At 36.9% G+C, this 18,128-nt stretch overlaps 1 protein-coding gene across 9 annotated transcripts in view; it reads left to right on the forward strand.

The window, feature by feature from the left end:
* Positions 1 to 17,892, forward strand: part of TSNARE1 (t-SNARE domain containing 1) — a 471,236-nt gene extending 453,344 nt beyond the window's left edge. For all 9 annotated transcript variants that reach the window (XR_014579369.1, XM_083823324.1, XM_083823323.1 and 6 more), the window contains one exon: positions 16,969 to 17,892. The gene's annotated coding sequence lies outside the window, so the exon portion shown is untranslated. The remainder of the gene's footprint in view (positions 1 to 16,968) is intronic.
* Positions 17,893 to 18,128: the final 236 nt, after the last annotated feature.

Consider the following 18,128-nt stretch of genomic DNA (forward strand, 5'->3'; position numbering starts at 1 on the left):
GAAAAATTAGAAGCCACCAAGCTACACAAACATGTTTTGCTTTTTCAGATTTTTTTTTATTATTATTTTTTGCATTTCCAGAGCATATGTTGGAGGAGAGTAAAGTTCACCTACTTCTAAATAGAAATTATAAGAATTGTCAAACTTTGTGTTTAAAGGCACGTAGTACTCATTAGCATCAGGAAAAAAGTTTCATTTGTCTTTATCTCAAAGTTTATTTCTCCTCTCTTCTTCACGTCTCTTCCTAAAACATCCTCTGTAATGCCTATCAAAAATTATCCCATACTAAATAATCATATTTGGGTGTATTTTGAATGGTTCAAACTACATGAATAGTGAATCAGAACTGCTTGGGTTTCCAAAAGATCTATTCCAATTTTATGTAAGGGCTTACAGCCTTTATATGATTATCTAGATTGTACTTTGAAGGTCAGCCTATGTTTTCAGTATGATCTTTTCTTTATTGTTGGGATTACTGTGTCCTTTTTCCACTATATTGAAATGACTCAAGCCTGAAGTATGTAATTGTGTCACTGGACTCCGCAGACATTTCCATGTGGTATGAATTCTAACATTTAGGGTAATTCCAAAAAATCATTCCATATTACAAAATTTTGCTTCAAAAGGGTTTTTATTGCCTATTGTCACCAGCCTTAAATATCTATATAATAAATATACTTGAATGTGTCTCTTTTTCTTTTTATTTTTCTTTTGCTTTTGCCTTTTATGCTTTTTCTTTTTATTTTTTCTTTTTTTGCCTTTTTTTTTCTTTTAATTTTGCTTTTCCTTTTTCCTCTTTTGCATTTGCTTCTTTTGCTTCTTTTTTTTTTCTTATTTATTTTGTTTGTTTTAGTCATTGTTAAAAAGTTAATTTTCAGTGAGAAAATCGTAGGATAGTCTACGTGCATTTGTATTAGGGGATTTCTGTCATATTGCTCTCCAGCCTTATAGAAGTATAGCACCTCTGCGTAATACAGCTCCAAGTATACCTATGAGTTCTGGGTATTTGTTATAATAACTGTAGAACTGATAATATATCAGAAATTCAGGACTTTTTAATACTTTCCTTTGGCTCCAACCAATTTTGGAGACAGAAAGCCAAATATTACCACTGTAATAAATAAAATCCTTACATAAGCAGAAACACAGAGTTTTCATCACGAACAATCAGACAGTTTACAAGTCATTAAGAAGATTATTGCAGTTGAAGGTAAAGGAAATCTCTGTTTCTGTTTTGCCCAAGCATTTCTACTAAGGCCAAATATCTTCTGTCAGCATTTTGAAACATATACACAATATATTATTTAGGTTTAATCATTGTTACCCTGGATTCACTTTTACTCACAGGAGAAATGTAAAAAAAACTTTTTTCACAAAAAACTTTTGCCTTTGAATATTGCGTTGTTGAATCCAAATAGCCGAAAGAAAGATTTAACGGAAGTACTGTATTAACATGTAGGTTTAAAAAGCCAAATTAAACCTAGTTGTAATTCACTCAAGACTTAGGCTCTGTAACAACTACCACATTACATTTCTCATGGATGGATGGATGGATGGGACCCAGGACTTTTTATTTATTTATAATATCTCTGTACTGACTTTTAAACATTGCTATAAAACAACACAAGTAATTTCAAGCACAGCAGAAAGCAAATATTAGAGTCCCTAGGCCTGATTCTCATTAACTTTAATGCCATTTTACACCACTCTGGCACTGCACTGGGGCCATAAACTGAATTACATTAAGCATAAAATGTTTCTATTGTAAGAACCAGAGCCTCTGTATTTACAGCAGTATTACAATCAACCTCACAAAGATGGTATAACACTTCCCGCAATAATGCTTGCTTTCCCATTTCTAGCAGAGGGTTCATCACAGCTGCTTTCTGTCTGTCAGGCTGGAAAAAACAGCATTTCTTCCTTTCAGGATGTATAATATTGTACAGACTAAAAAAGACCTGTGAAAGTAATCCTGAGGGGGACAAAAAGAAAAACAAAAGCACACACACACACAAAAAAGCATTTGTGAGCAAAGATAAAAAAAAAAAAAAAATAAGAATAATAAAAAAGCAGATACTTTTCTGAAACTATAGTATTAGCTACGTCAGCCCCACACTCGACTCAGGGATATTCTACACCTGTTTATGGTTGATCCATGACAATTTCTTCTCATTTATTGATTGCAACCTAATCTAAACAAAACAGGACTGGCCCAGGAGGCCATTCAGGGCCATACCTCTCTGCTGTTGCACTCCATGTAGGTTCACATAAATTAAAACACACATATAGAGTTGGCTGAAAGAAGAAGGTACCTAAAGTCATTGGGAAAATTCACAATGTAGTGTCTGCCTTTATATCATTGTTTATTTGGGAAAGTCTAGAAACAGTGAACAGTATATTATATTTCACTATTTCCTTTTATCTTGAGAATGCAATGATTTTTCCTGCTATTATCAAAGCCTAATCTCAGTCAAAGTAATGGAATATAAAACAAAACTTTGCCTTCCTGAAGATGCAAAACTGCGACCAGCTCCGCTGGTGGTTCTTAAGAACCTTGATCAGCTTTTTAGCAGAGGAGGTGGTGCCTTTCTTCTTACCTGGTATTGCTTCTGAACAGTTTGCTTAGATTCCCTCTATAGCCACTGGAGGGGGATAGGCACTTTAGGGTACAGTATTTCTCTTCCCAGAATAGGCCTCTGAAATGGGTCAGTTGAATCATGCTCTAAAATCACGCCAACTTCTCTTCATTGCCTACAAAGAGGGCTGAATGGAATCAGCTGTTAGGACCAAGCTTGTAAAATACCCTGTTGCGCTGAAATCAAGGGCAAAGTGAAGGAAGGCAGAATATAGTAGTCGCATGTGTTCTTACATATGAGTAGTACTCCTTTCAGAAAGCGGTGGTGCAAGTCTGATGGAGAGTCATTAATGTTTGAGAGAGAAACACTAGATGAGTCACCACAACAAATAAACAAAATAAAAATCAAACAAATACAATAAGATAGCTCCAATAAAAGCAACAACAAAACCAGAAAACTTATGAATGTTGGGCAAAGTCTATTTTTAATGTATGAACTGATGATGATCTAAGGATATCATTTGATAATGTGTCTAGTGTGACCTGCAGGTCCCCTTAAAAGATTTGTGAAGTGACAGCCATGGGTTGTCCTAATTTGCAAACAGTTTGGGAAGTAAAATGAAAAAGAAAATGAAAAAGAAACAGGAACATCTTAATAAATTTCCATTTATTGCTTCCAGGAGTTAAAATTTAGTAGGAACCAACGTGAAAGTTGTGTTTTGTTAGAAGCATCCAGCTTTGCCTTTTAAAACATTGAACAATTGCAGAGAACGATAAATAATAATGAAAAAAATCTTTGTTAATTATAATTTGCTTCCTAAAGAATTCAGATTAAATATTAAAATAGCAAGAGAGTTGCTCATTAAAGGAATTATTGCTCTGATAATACATTTACAAGATGTTCTTTTTTATGGTATAGTGATGAACATCGGAACTTGGAACAAATAGTAAAAACCACTGATTAGATAAATATTAAATACATCTTGTGGATTCACGGATTTTATAGAAGAAGATAATACACACTGTATTTTATCAGAAGCACATACAGCCTACCTCACAAGTTGTGTAATGCAGTACCACAGCAAGGATATATGAGCTGCAGTAGGTATGTAACCCTGGGTAATACAGTCCCAGTAATGTTAGCAGAGCAAATTATCTGGAGTGCCATGTTGGATGGTGCTGAATACACACTGCTGATGATTCCAAATCTGCTTCATTCAGTACAGAGATGGGAAGGGGTGACTGGCCTCATGCACCGTTTTGTCTCAGACACCAAGCCATGAACATCTTATATCCCTGACATTTGTTCCAGAGGAAGAAAATTGCAGGCAACTAAACAAAATTTGGAAACCATTAAACTGTGTTTCAACCATAATGTAAATGGAACCATATTGCTTTGAACCTGTGGTCCCTATGGCTGCTAGTCTTATTTTGGCAGTGCAATGTCTGCCATTGAATGTGCACTCTTGCCATACCAGGACCTGTCTGAAAACTAGATATCCCAATGGCTTATCTTCAAATAAACCTCTCTTTTCTGACACCAAGTCAATATTTGCCAGGTTCCCTTTGCTACATGCTTCAGCACTGATTTTCTCCTCTGAGGTCTTTTAGCCACTTTTTGATGCCGCTCAAACTTGTTGAGACTGAAATATACATCATGAGCATGGCCCTGGAGGGGGAAGGTGAAGCAGAAGAAATACTTTAAGAACTTTCATCCTGCTCCTAAACTAGTGCAACTATTACTTGGGCCAGAACACACTGAAATCATCAGTGGCGTTTCTCCTTGAACCCCCTTAAAGGACAAACCCTCACATAGCGACTCTCCTGTGAAGAGGTTTGTGATCTGTCAGTCTGAATCCAAGGGTTTGGAAAACAACAGAAGTTCTTTCTAGGGAAGAAACAAGGCCTCCAGCAGTTCCGAGTAGAAATGGAAGAGTTCAATAAGAATTCATCCTTTGAACTTCGTCTCCTGATTCTCTTTCCTTGCATTTTCTTTCATTCTCACCCCCCTTTCCCTGCCGCACTATCTAGTGTGCACCCATCTGCTAAAAAATAAAAAGGGCTCCCTGCGCTAGTGTCTATTGAAGTGCCATATGGCTGAGGTATTGCCTTAGGTGGTGAGCATCACCGAGTGCATCTCTGAGTGAACAGAGATTTCTGCATTTGAGGTTTAATTAGGTAACTGCTTTTTAAGTGGCATCAGTTTCCCCTTAAACACTTACTATTTCTCAGTAAAGAAAAAAGGCGATGAAGCCGGTCTCAAATACAGCCTGACATGTATCACTGAGTGTTCCCATCCTTCTCGTAATGATTCACGTCTCCTTCATCTTTACTGTTGGGAGTAACAGGGAAAGTGGTCTCCTGAGCGTTCACCATCCCTCCCACCCCGATCTGCTCAGCTTTCCTTCTTCATTCCTGCTGCTACAGACATGCTTGTAGTCTGGGTTGCACAGCACCATCTGTTACAGAGGAGGAAGGAGCTGTTTATTTCAAGATGCAGCTGCAATATAGCATTAGTGAGGGAGGGAGATCTAGAGGAGTTGTATGCTTTTAGATGTCTCTTAAAATGACAGACTTGGGTGTCATGCAGCAGAAATCTACCTGCAAACAGAAATGCAGTACAGGGAAAATAGAAGAAAAAAGCTATGAGATCTATGAGATCTAGCTGGGCTGGGGTTTGCTGTTGCATTAGGCCATTTCATAGAATAGCTCAGTGCAGACCAAGCAACTAATTGCGTATGCTTGATAATCAATTGAAATGAAAAATTAAAAGTGCTTACTTACACCACTGATGAAGCTGGAAATTTAGTATCAATTTAAGCAATGGCCACATTGCAAAATAGTCTAGTGTCGTTGTTTATTAGATTTCCCCTAATTAGTGCTCTACTAATGTAAGATTTATGGGGAATGAAAAGTTGTGCGTGTTCTTTCTCAGAGAGGGATTAATTTCACAGTGGCTGAGGAGTGTTTCCATGTATTGTACCCCAAAACTTGTGAATCCTCTCAAGAAAGCGAGGCTTAACTTTATCCTGGGGTGATCTTGTATCAATACACAATAAATGGGAGGATGAAATAACATCAGGTGACTGTGACATTTATGAGCCCGAAGGAGATATGTGCAATAGGCAGCCAACCACAGCCCCAGTGGCAGTCAGACGTGACTATCATACAAGCACAAGTCATCCAGGATGCATCATTCTTAACCTTTGGCCATAAAGGACTTCCGAATAGAGTCTTGGCCAACTGCAATATGAGATTATTCTGATCCTGCCATCTGCTGCCAACTCCAGGTCAAGAACAGTGCAGAGAATTATTTGTTATTTGCTTGTTTTTTGTCATTTCTTTGCTTGTTTCCTTGTTTTTTTCAATGCTACTGTCATTCTTGTTAAAGGGTGAATTTTGATATCTGAGGAGAGAGGAACTCCTCATGCTTGGTGCGTGTGGGGATGTGTAGGCTTCTGCTCAGCCACACTGGATAGCCAGTAACACCTCTGAAACACGCAGAGGGCAGTGCCAAAATTCGTTGCTAATTATTATTGTCTAAGGAGATCCCAGTTGTGCCAAGTGGAGAAGGCTGCACAATAACTACCACAGTTACTCTGTTTTTCAAATAATTCTACAAACATAGAGTTAAAGATAAGTCAAAAGCGCCTTTCCATTCCATGGGTTCATAGTAATTCTCTATAGTTTAATCTCTTGTGTTTTGTCTAGACTGGTTTTTCACTTTTGTGTTAAACATGTCAAAGACCTCCACCACTGTGATATCCAAGATACGTTTAAAACCCCAAATGCGTCCCCCTTTTTTTCTTCCTCTGCCTTTTGTTTATCAGATTTTAGCTGTAAAAACGCTTGTTTGATACCCTAAAGTTCTCTCTGTGCCTCTCAGAGCTCTTAAATACTTCATATCCCTTCTTTTGTTTGTTGATTCCTTAGTACTAGATGCTATAAAGTAAATAAAATCTTAATCATTTCCATTCATATAAATGGAACCAGCAGCACAATGCAGAATATGTGATATATAAGCAGCTCTTCAGTGACTATTCATGATTATTTTCCCTCCCCAACAAAGTTCTGTATCTTTTCAAAAGAAAATTAAGACATTTCTGGAAGCCTACAAGATCCCTTTAGTGACACTATTCACGGTAGTGATAATAAACAGAAACGAGTCAAACAGATGAAGCACCCTGCTAAATCTAACCTGGCTGCTTTTTAGGGCAAGGACACCCACTCTTGCTGGTACAAAAGGGCTGTTCCACCCATTTCCTGCCTTCAGCAGCACGCATAAGCAGACACCTAGGGAAGGGTAATAACAGATGATATATACAGAATATTCCCTCACATATACTCCAAGTCTCCAATTGTTTTCTGCTTAGGGACTTCTGACACCATTGTTTATTCAGTAACTCAGAGAAGATCTTTCTTTTAATTTTTCCCCTTTTTTTCCCTTGAATCCATGGATTTTTAAATTATTTTTTAACTTCTGGTGGGGATTTAAGGAGAACATGCATATAACCAGTGGGAGATGTTTTTGTGTGTATGAAGAACAATACAGGGAAAACTAAGTGGAAGCTATATATATATATGTAGTAAATAGAGAATATATGAGATTGCTTTTAGATGGCTTCAGTATAATTTAGTATGAAAAGTAATAATTATGCTCTCCATACTGAAAACGGGAACACTGTGTGTGGTCACAAAACAAACAAACAAAAGAATCCAAACCTCAAACTTGCTAACAAACAAAGAACCCCTGAAAAAGAAAAATATGTATATATTGAAAACAAAACAAACAAAAAAAATGGAACAGAACATGTTTCTAGGGCACACTTTTATGAAGACAGGCTTTCTTCCCTATACTAGTGGATTCAGCACTAGTGTAACTGGTCACTGATGTTTTATTTATAAAGAAAATATACAAGGCACATCAGTAAAACTTGCAAATAGAAGGAGATGATACAAAAATATTTAATTTAGGAGTAAAATATAACACATTATAGGATTAAATTCACTTAACTTTAGCCAAAAAAAAACGGAACTGGTCACCTAAGGCTCCTTTTCAGGCTAACACATTCTGTTGAATAGATTTAGTTAAAGGTGAGCTGAAGACAAAATATTTCACCAGCATGAAGCATGATGGGAAAGGTCAAGGTGAATGTCATCTCAGTTTTTCTTACTCTCATTTATGAACAAACAACTGAGGAGCAAACTCAGGCACTATAAGGAGATATCCAAAAGGCATATCAGGGTTATCTATAAATATCAGAATGAACTCCCTGACATATCTATGTTTTCCTGCCATAACCAATTGCTCTAGTATCCCTGGTGTCTCCTAAAACATCTGCTTTCATATGGGCTTTTTTATGTTAATGTCGTACTTACTGCTACTGGGTAAATGAAGCAACCGTGTGAAGTGTACTTCCATTTAGTGTTTCAGCCCTAGCATCATATGCATGAATAATGCCAACATATGTGCATAAAAACAGCATCACCCAAGAGTTAATAACAGCTAGTGTTCAGATGGATGCAGAAAAGCCTTTTATTAACATCAATGGACTGAATTAGTTGTTTTTAATCAGTTCTATGTACAGCAATCTATGTCTAGCACTGTTAATGAAAACATAAGTTCTAGTTCTAATTCCAGTACAGAATTTTGTCTGTTCTGTCTCTGTCCTCATTACTAAAATCAATTAAGAACTCATAGTTAAATAGTCTTTATCTTTTTATTTATTTATTTATTTATTTGGAAAGCAAACAAACAAGAAACAAGAAAGCCAGGAAAATCTGAAGTAGGTATTTACTGCATTTGAATATGCAGGGCTGTTGCACTGAAATATCTATCAGTGTATAAGATGCCACACAATGTACATAGTTCTATTCTGTTTTTCTTTCCTAACAGGTCAGCTTTACAACTCTAATTTTCTCTGTCTTTACCAAAACCATGTAATACTTCCACCAGTTCCCTTTAAGGAACATACAGAGCATACAGTTCCTACTCCCCGAGCTGAAATAGTTGGAGTTCAATGGTAACCATGCTGTGTATCTTCTGTGGGCTCTTTCAGGGATTATCACTTCTATCTCCACTAACATGTAAATTGTAATTTAAGGGCTTCTGTCACATTTGACAGCTCTGATTTGCTTTTTTTTTTTTAATAGTTAAATGCTGCTGTAAAGTGAAAGTCTGGTATTTCCCACGACTCTTGCCAGATTCTCAGGGATGGAGAAATAGTAATGATACACTGAAAGGGTACTGAAAGATTTGCATGCTAGGCAGCCTTGGCTACATACTCTAGTGTTTAAGCATATATCTCGTCGAAATTGTCTTTTCCTGCAACCAGACATATTTTAATCTCAGTCAGCATTTTTCTTTCTGATAGTTAATCCAAAGTGAAAGTCCAATACCAGTCCAACGCCAGTAATTCTACATGCTCCCAGCGAAACATAAGATTTGCCAATTGGTACAAGCTGATGACTCATCAGGTCTGCTATCTAGTCTCTATTAGTCTCCAGCACACAATGTCTTATCTGGCCAGTGTTTTATGTCTCTTATTTCTTTATTATCCTGAGTGCTTCCAAGAATAATGCAGTTTATTCATAAAGTCCATTTTCTCTCTTCCTCCTCCACACAATAGGATTTGCCAAATGAGAGTCTGGGAGCTCTGTCTTTCTAGGGAAAGATTGGCTGTGACTGCACAGATCAAAAGACTTGTGGGCTGTTCCAAGGCAAGTGAGACTCTAATCACTTGTCCATGCAGTTTGGGGAAGGGAGACACATACTGCCTGGCTCAAGTGTTAGCTTGCACAACTAACACAAAGGGGTTAGAACAAAGGCGTTAAAGCATACTAAAAAAATAGATTGTCTTGGAGTACTCTAAAGGTGAGGTAGGAGGGCCATGTAAGTGGTGGCCTCTATTTTTTAAGATAATGTCTTCAAATTGCCTCCATTACCGTAGAAGTTTGGTTAAAGAGATGCATTGGGAGCACTGTCCCTGCTCATCTTTACTAGCATTTTTTGCCTGACAACCACAGCACTTGCCAGAGTGAACAAAATCATTCACGTTTCTCTTCCAAGTGGCAACAGGAGGAACCATCCTTTCCTGAAATGTCAGCAAATCCAGAATGTCTGTGCTATGTTCTCCTTCTCTTACTCCTCTTAAGAACCAGAATTTCTTACTGTTAATCTAACAACGTGTCCACTCCCAAAGCTGCCAAGCTGCCCCAAATTGTCTTTCAAAAATAAAGAGATAAATGCAAGGGAAAGGCTGTATCTTGTAGTTCATCAAATTTAGTGCAGCTTAAAGTACAAAGAGAGCTCATAGATGGAGAGAGATCCATGCTGTTTTCTTGGACATTCAATCCCATCTGTTTAATGTCACTTAGATTTAGATCACACATTGCTGGCAATTTTAACCTTGTTTTTCATGTCAACAAAATGAAGTGATAACCCTTCTGCCACTGATTAAATCTCTTGGAGCCTCACTCTGCATTTCATTCTTAGATTCAGAGAAACTCAGAATATCCTGAGTTGGAAGAGACCCACAAGGATCATTGAGTCCAGTCCTTCACACAGGACCTCCTCAAAATCAAACCATATGCCTGAGAGTATTGTCCAAATACTTCTTGAATTCTGTCAGGCTGAGTGCCATGACCACTTCCCAGGGGAACTTGTTCCAGAAGAAGATGGTTCCAGATAAGGTTGTTTAGTTTGTTATTGGACAGTCATGAAGGACATCCCAAATGAGAGACTTTCTTTGAGAAGTAGGATGACAGTGCTTCTACAAGGATAACATGGAGAAAAAAAACAACAAGCGTGTTTTAAGGAAGCGTCTTCTTTGAGTTGTGACTTGGAGAAGAAACAAGACTATTTTAACTGTTTTTTATTCCTTCTCTTGCCTGATTGTTTTGGCAGAGGCTTGAAGGAGTTCTTCGTTTAAGCACACCTTGACTGGAGAGCAGGATTGCCTGCTTATTTATACCTGGATGTCAGCTTTGGATACCTCTGCCTATTTCCTACATTTTATTTGCAAGTTGCCTGAAAAAGCGTGTCTTGTTGGACCCTGAGCTGGAGCAAAACACATGGAATAATCTGTACTTAAGATGGTGAAGCATCTGCAGTGAGGCCAATGTTAATGATCAGTGGTCTAATGCAGGAAGTATAGAAAGAAAAATTGGAGAAAGTGAGCCTGTATGGCCCAAAACACTGGCCAGAGAAAAAGCTAGTAAAATGTCAGTGAATCTTTGGTGAATTACATTAGCTCATACATTTGCACTCCAGGTAGCTCCTGGGGACTTCTGTCAGAACTTACTGGAAGTACTTGTCAGAATCAAATTTTTACACCTCTCACAACTTCAAAATAATTCATTCAGGGCTTATGTCAAATCTATGGCTCAAATAATAAGAACTTACTGGAGGTTGAAATGCAACTGTATCTTGGAGTAAACATTGTCATGTTAAAGAACTATGTAATGACCTATCAATCATACACAACTCTGCTATGCACAGTTTGCCATGAGGGGAAAAGAAACAATATCTTCTTATTCAGATATAGGGGATTTTCACCATGTTTTAATCTGATAAAACAACGCTTCTGAGACTTGCTACTTACTTGCTGTTTAATCAGAGTAAAGTTTGAGATGTCATTATCTGATGTTGCACATCGTCAACACCAGATAATACAAAAATCCTTGAAATTTAAAGATTGGTTGCATGTTATTGCCACATCATCTTGCTACTTCCATAGCAATATGTATTTTTAAGAATTTGGGGAAAATTACTGCTTCTCCTTCCCCTCCTTCCCATCTCGTCTATTATGTGTCATGTCCCAAACCCTGGGCACTTCACCTTTCTGTGAAATGGATCTTCTCACAGTCCTCAAAATTCAGCTAGCACTGTTCCACAGCTTTGACTTCTAGGTGCAGATTCTGACACGGTTACAGAATTTTTAACAGATTTGCACGGCCTTATTCAGTTCCATGTTTCTTAAAAACTTTGCCATATACTGCAACACTGGTAAGGAATTTGCTTTGCTAAAACAAATCTTTACAGCTCAGAAGTGGCAATGCATGGGAGTAAATTCTTACTAGCCACATGCCAATTTTCTAGCATGGAGCTGGAAAATGGTTTGGATGTCTTTCACTGTGGTGAGTGCTAAGGAGCTGGCTCATAGCGACATCTTTTTTGGACTCATCAAAACATAGGCACATCCCCAAAAGATGCCCATTCACCTGCATTAACATTTACCTGTTAAACTTCTATATTACCGACGATCTCCAGTTGCTAAATTAAAAAGCAATTTAAGCCAGAGCCATTAGTCTTCTGAAGTTCCAAAAGATTTCTATTGGAGCATATTTCTAAAATAAAGAGAAATTATTTCACTATAGTTGGATGAAAAAGGGTTGCTGGGCCCCACTGAAGCAGTTAAGAGAATGCATGGAAGAAATAAATGACTAAGTGAATATGAAGCAATATTCTATGAAATATATCATCACCCTGCTTTCTCTTATTTATTTATTTATTTATTTCCTGACAGAAGGCTCTTGGGTTATTAGGTCTGTCCTATTTTAAGAACCTGTTGTTAAAATTACAGTATAAGCAGAAATGGCCAGTGTGACTGAATAGAACAGCGGCTTTTCTGCTGTGAGCATTGTGCACTAGAGAAATGTCTTTAGAAGATTTCTGCAATGAAAAGTGGGTGTGGGTATCATTTACTTCCTTGGAAAAATTGTGGGAAGGACTATTTAAAAAGGAATAATTTTAACTGATGGAAAAGCTTTACTGAAGGCAAAATCTCATCATTGTATAGTACTTTTGAACAAAGACCCAGATAAAAGCTTAAGGCTGGGAGATTCACAATGTCAGTGATGAAGTTCTTGTCACAAGTCAGTGTAATGAAGTTCTTGGATTAATCTGGTGTCTGATTAGCTTCAGCTTGAAAGATGCAGGATATACTGTTTTTGTTTGTTTGGTTGGTTGGTTGGTGTTTTTCCTTAGCGTTTGTTTTGTGAGTTTTGTCTTTACTTCATCTTTTTTTCCTACCCTTAAAATACATCATTTAGCATTAATGTATATAATAATGTAATTATACCAGGCCCAGGTTGAAATCTTCATAGGAAGGTGATCAGAAAGGAAAGACATGAGTCCTCAGAAACCATTCCACACTATCACAGGTGGAAGTTCAATCAAGTTACAGCATGACCTGCAGAGGGATGTCTGGTATGGGGCTAAATTTGATATCGATGTCCAAAGCTGGTGATCTGGTGAATTCTGAACACATAAGAAAAATATATCAGCCATGTCTGGAAATCTGAGAGTTTTCTCTACCTCTCAGAACTACTATGCTCTGTACGCATATCTATTCTCTGATATTTCTATTATATCTATTTCTATATCTATATATGTCTATTCTCTCTCTCAGAGGCAGAAAAACAACCATATGTTTTCTACGTTCAGTATTCTCTTGAGGCTTTTCAGAAACAGAAAACTTCAGAGACTCATGTCACAAGATGATATGTCCACTGTCAGCCTTGCATATGAGTTTAGGTTCTTCATCACAAAAAAAAATGTTGTGAAAGGTCAAGTGCTGTTGATAAGGGAGTGCAATATATCTGGATGAGTCCTTCCAACAAAAAAGTTCATTGAGGTTAATGTCTATGAAAAAGCCTTAATATCTGTATAACTTTGCAAAAGTAAAAAGTTATATTGTCAAAACTTATTTACACAGTATGATAGGTATCATCACATTTTCTTAGAGCAAAGACAGATCTCACATGATTCAAAACAACAGCAGATAGGATCAAGTTTGTTTTTCATCCTGGAAAATTTATCTTCTCATGAGACTAGCTGTTTAATTCACAGGCAGAACAAGCTAGACTAAATAAATGAGCAGAGTTTGCACCGTAAACTGCAAAGGTTCTTCTCTAAAGCCAAAGAGGGCTGTGGGATGGATTCATACCTCAAATTCCTACTGCAACTTATAGCCACCACGTGACTGGAGAGGTTCATCTGTCTGATTTTGTGGTTCACAGTAAAAAGGTCTGTAAGCCTGCATCGGAGAGTAGTCTTAGCAGTCTGATGGCGGTAGAATCTTTTTCCATTTGTCTTTCCTTTCCTGCCCTCTCTCTTCATGCATGTAAAGAATCAGGTTAAATGTGCCTGTTTCCTGTCATTAACTGTGAGTGTAATAGAAATGATTCACTGAAATGTGGACAACCAAAGCCTCGTCACCCAGGTTTCTACTTGTAAAGTTCCCAAAGACCTGCCCTAACATTATTTTTATTTTTGGATTTTTATTTTATTTCTATTTTATTTGCTAGGGATTGTAATTTAGTTCTGCTGTTAACACAAGACTGTGTACTCTATGACTAGAACTGCTAGACTCAGCATTACAATCCTTATTACTACCATAGCAACTAGTAAAAAAAAAAAAACAAAATACCTCCTTATTCAAAATCTAAGAGTAGGACAGAACTCAAACTCTCTTTCAATAAGTGAAAATAACTAATTTTTATCTCTGAACTCAAACTCTCTTTCAATAAGTGAAAATAACTAATTTTTATCTCCAACTATACCAGAAACATATATTGAATTTGCTGGTTCATGGCCCAATGTATCTTGCAGTTAGTTTGTTTCTGGAGATCCTCTTGTTGCACAAAAGCCAAGTCTATACATTGTCTATTTATAATTTAAATGTTTTTAGTAATGTGGAATATTTTCTCTGTCTGCAAATCAAGATTCATTATTCACAGTAGCTTCAGAACCTGCCAAGAGCAATGACTTGTGCTGGTAGCGAAATTTGCTTTCATGTCAAAAATACGGTGCACTTCATCCCAGTCCTCAGAGACAAAGCCTGTCCAAAGTCTGCAGGACTTGATTAGACTTCATTCTTTCTCTCCCATACACAGGAATGTGTGCTCACACATAAGCTCTCTCAACCCCCAACCCCATACATACATATAAATGCACACATATGTACAGACATTCCTCATAAGGTCTTTAAGGAAGCCTTCTGTTAGTGATTGATTTGAATTTTTCATTTACACAGTTGTTGACTAAGTACAGTGCTAAGAAATCTTGACAACTATTTGGTGGTTCTGTGATGCTAACACGTGTCTCAGCCAGATCGTGGCCAGAAGGTCAAGGGAGGTGCTCCTTTGCCTCTGCTCAGCACTGGCAAGCCACATCTGGAGTTCTGTGTCCAGTGCTGGGCTTCCCAGGACAAAAGAGATGCATGGACATACTGGAGCAAGGTCAGCAAAGGACCAGGAAGACAATTATGGGACTGAAGCACCTGACATGCAAGGAGAGGCCGAGAGCTGGGATTGTTCAGCTTGGAGAAGTCGTGTTATTTATGCAACTGGGGAGTTATAGAGGTTATGGAACTAGACTCTTCTGAGTGGTTTCCACAGATGGCACAAGAGGCAACAAACTGAAATACAGAAAATTAGTTTAAAGATAAGAGAATACTTTTTTACTCTAAGAATTGTCAAATGGAAATAGGTTTCCCAGGGAGGTGTCCATCCTTGGAGCTATGCAGAATGCAACTAGACGCAACTCTGATGACCTTACTTTAGCTGACCCTGCACTGAGATAGTGGTTAGACTAGATTATCTCTAGAGGTCTCTTCCCACCTCATCTCTTCTGTGACTTACATAGACAGTGACCATATTGTTTATTGGCAACTGCAGAAATGTTTCTTTTTTTTTTTCTCTTCACTTTACCTTCAGCCTTTCCTCTTTGAAGAAAGATTAGGAAATGTTAACAGCGAGCAGGGTAGTTGAAATGGTTCCAAAGTGGCACTAGGAATCACATTGCCTTTCCATTCAATCTCCTTTCCAGAGCCTTTCCACTCATCTAAGTAACTCTAGCAAATACATTTCTGATATTAGAAGAATTTCTACTACTGAACTTACACAACTTAGTTTGTGTGTCCACAGTGTATACTTCTACATCTAAGAGAGTCATTCTGAAGATCTCTTTGTAGTTAATACAAGTCAACAACAATGAGTGAAATCTAGGTCGTTCTGAAGTTGGTGTCTTTATTCAAATGACATGACTCCCACCCTAAAAATCCACTGGCTGTATTGATTAGATCTGTAATTATTGTAATAGGAACCTGGAGCCTGGGAGGCATTATACTCAGATGGAGACAGGCAACTTAAATTAGCTGAGATGAACATCATGTGCAGAAGAATACTCTTTCTCATTAAAGAGTGTTTCTATTAGCTCTTTGCAGTGTTTATGTTGAATGCAAGACATTATCTTCTATGCTTTGTATTGAGTGCACCACAGCACACAATGGATGTTTGATTTCACAAGATTATCTAAATAATATCTTACTATGAACAATTCTAATAATTGGCATAAATAACAATACGTGCTTATCTTTTCATTTTGACATTGTTCTTGATTTAGAGTAAAGCGTAATTAAAACAAAGAGCAATTCTAAGGTTTTCAGCAGTAGTCAACAACAACAGAGGTGTTCTCTGTTATGGTTTTACTGATAGCAACAGAAAAAATTTCCATTTCTTTCCTTTTCCTTAATACCAAGTAGGACCAGATTTTCTAGCATAGCATATACACAAAGAAGGAAGTACAGGTAGAAAAAAATGCAACCACTACAAAAGCCTGTTTGTATTTTTCATGGTGATATTTACAACAAACAGCCAAAGCTGTTTCACAATAAGTGCAAAAATACAGTTTGTTTACCCTCTAACCTTTGTCTATAGTGCAGATGTCTATCTTTGAAGTCATCCTAGGAGGCTTCTCTTATAGCTATAAGAGAGAAGCATGAACTTTTATAAAAAATAATTTAAAAATATATAAAAATTATATAATTTTTAATTGCATCTGTATTTTCATTAACTATTTACATTAGGCAATATAAACATTTTACCTTGTAGAGATCTACACATGATATGGTGAGAGTCCTTCCTATCAAGTGAAAGTGTCTACTGGCTTCATTTTGTGGAGAAATGGAAAAGAGATAAATGTTTCTAAGATATATTCTCTTCTGCAAAGTACACCAATGTCACACTCCAGTTTCGTAGTGCACTTTTCAGGAAAATGTATTTTTAAAATCAGACTTGCTATCTTCTAGGTATGGGAACTGCTGGCATTGAAGAGAATACAAAATCCACCCATTTCTTTGCCACGTTAGATTATACTACATATTTTCTGTATAAATTTGATTTGTCTCTACTCTTATTCTCTCCACCCCTTCCACTTCCACAATTATTTTATACTGGAATCAGTGAAAATACATTTTTCTGAGTTATGTCTACTTTGTTGTTGCATTTTGGCACCATCTTGAGTAGCCATCCTTCCATCAGAAATAATATTATATCAGCAAATCTCTGGGAATCCCATGAATGCTTAACTATTATTCTTGCTTTTGCAGAGCCTGTGAGCACCCCATGAAGTGGAATGGATTCTCAAGGCATTTCACATTCAGGCCCTATATCAATGTCTGCTTTACTGATCACGGTGTATTAAAACTGCTATAACCAACAAATACTGTAATTGTATGAAAGAAAAGCTGAGTTTTATACCATGTGTTAATATAATTGCAGATAACTTTTTTTCCCCTTCATTGAAGATATGTTTTACCTAGTGTTATGAATTTTAATTGTGTCCCCTGTGTATCTGGGGAATGTTATTTCTTTGCCTCCATATCTGGTATCCTGTGTGTTGTGAGATATGTAGCTGTGAATTCATCTGTATTGTTTGTGTTTTTAACAGTTCTGCTCATTTAAAACCATGAAAGTCAATGTCTTTTGTTTGATTCTTTTGTGTGTGTGTGTGGTTGTTTTTCTACATTTTAAACATAATCCAGCTCAGATTCTCATTCTGTACACTGCTGCTTTATCATTTGCTCTGCAGATCTGAGCTAAATATTTTCACAATTACACGTGTCATTTACAAACCAATCATTGAGATACTTAGTTGATACCATTGTATGCATAGAACAACACATTTGTTATGAGAAACACTAGTGCAAGAGCAGGACAAATAAACATTAAGACATATTGTTATCCCCCCTTTTTAAAAAAAAAAAATCTACAATCTGTTAAAAAAAATCAAGCAAGGCATCTCATGAAAAATGTCAGATTCTGTATTTGATTTAATTTCATAGGTTTCAATGAATCCAGCATTTGGGATTTTGTTCTATTTTCGCGCACAATAATTTCTGCTGAAACATGATTGAATATGCAATTTAAATTCATCTTTAAATGTGTCATGTACTGTAAATGCAGTTTTCCTCCAGCAAATAAAGCATTTCAGAAATGGTTTTAATTAAAATGTCATAGGAAGTATTGAAGAGAATTTCACAAAATGGTATTTTTTATTCTTCATGAAAAGTTACATCTTTTAGCAACACAGTGTCTCACCAGAAAATAAATAAATAAATAAAATCAGGTACCTCGATATGATATGTGGTGTTGGTTACTGTGAAGGTTTAGAAAAGAATAATAAATATTAAACTAGATTCTTACCTGCACTGATTTCAATTACATGCTTCCTTTCCAAAAAGCTGATGCAGTCTTTTGTCAGTAAAGG

The sequence above is a fragment of the Anser anser genome (assembly GCF_964211835.1).
Source record: "Anser anser genome assembly, chromosome: 2".
NCBI lineage: Eukaryota > Metazoa > Chordata > Aves > Anseriformes > Anatidae > Anser > Anser anser.